This window comes from Mus caroli, unplaced genomic scaffold (assembly GCF_900094665.2).
Source record: "Mus caroli unplaced genomic scaffold, CAROLI_EIJ_v1.1 scaffold_6041_1, whole genome shotgun sequence".
NCBI lineage: Eukaryota > Metazoa > Chordata > Mammalia > Rodentia > Muridae > Mus > Mus caroli.
The window spans coordinates 85,890-87,268 of NW_018391362.1; positions in this window are offsets into that span (position 1 = coordinate 85,890).

The following is a 1,379-nucleotide window of genomic DNA, read 5'->3' on the forward strand; positions in this document are numbered from 1 at the left end:
TGTATGTGTTTGTGTTGGAATGTATGCACATGAGTACAGTTGCCCATGGAGGCCAGAAGAGGGGGTGAGATCTCCTGCAGCTGAAGCTACAGTTTTGGGCCCCTGACAGGGTTGTTGGGAACCAGTCTTTCTTCTATAAGAAGAGTATTAATTCTTAGCCCCTGAGCCACCCCTTCAACCCCCTTAAATTTTCATATATTTAACTTTGCTCTTTTCCTTTTCCCTTTTCCAGTCCTTTTCTTTGATCTCATTTATTTATTATTCATACCGTTTGCTTAATTAATTTTAACTTCATAAATTAATATGTATTATTCTTGACATGTTTCTCTCATTACTTGTAACAGCAGTTGTTTTTGGTTCATATATATATATGTGTATATATATATATATATATTTGTTTTATGTGTATTTTGCCTGGATGTATATATGTGTACCATATGTGTGCCTGGTGCCTCAGAGGTTGGAAGAAGGTTAGTTTCCCTGGTGCTGAAGTTACAGACAATTGTAAGTAGTCATGTGTGTACTGGTAATCAAACCCAGGTCCTCTGTAAGAGCAACCAGGGCTTTTAAGTACTGAGTTGTATCTCCAAGGTTATTGGCTTTGGTTTTAATTGCATGCTCGTATGAGGTTTGTTTTGATGTTCTCACTCTCAAGACAATTTGTTTTATCCATTCTGAATGACACTAAGGACTGAGCCTTCAAATGGAAGCTGTTTACTGGGAATACCCTCAAACAAAAAGATGATATGCTTATCCCAACAGATGTATAAATGCAAACATAGAAACACATTAAAAATGAAAAACCAAGGTGGCATGTTTCCTCCTAGAAATAACAAATCTTTAATAATCAAAGCCAAACATACTAAAATGGTTGAAATGTCAAAGAATCTAACAGTCTAATTTCCAAAGTTATATTATTGATGACTCCAAAGGGAATTTAAATATCTGGGTGAATTAAGTAAGAAAGTCCATTTGGGGTATATAGAAAAAGTCCTATCAATATGAATGAGAATTTTAGCAATGAAACTGAGATTCTGGAACAAAACAAAACTACTGGAAATGAAACTACTTAATAAGACAAATAAAAAGTGCAGTGAAAATCAATACAGTAGATGAAACAGAGGGAAATTATTATAGATAGAGGACAGTTAGACAGCAATATAAAAACAAAAGCAATCATGGCAACTACTTTCAATGATTAAGAGACAAAACCTAAGAATCCATGGGATAGTAGGATTTAAGATACAAATTAAAGGCATACAGAATCTGTTCACTGAGGTTATAGCACAAAACTTCCCAAATCAGGGCAAAGATATAGATATGCACTTCCAGGAGACATTTAAGGCACTAAATAGACATGATAAGTAAAGAACTTCTCC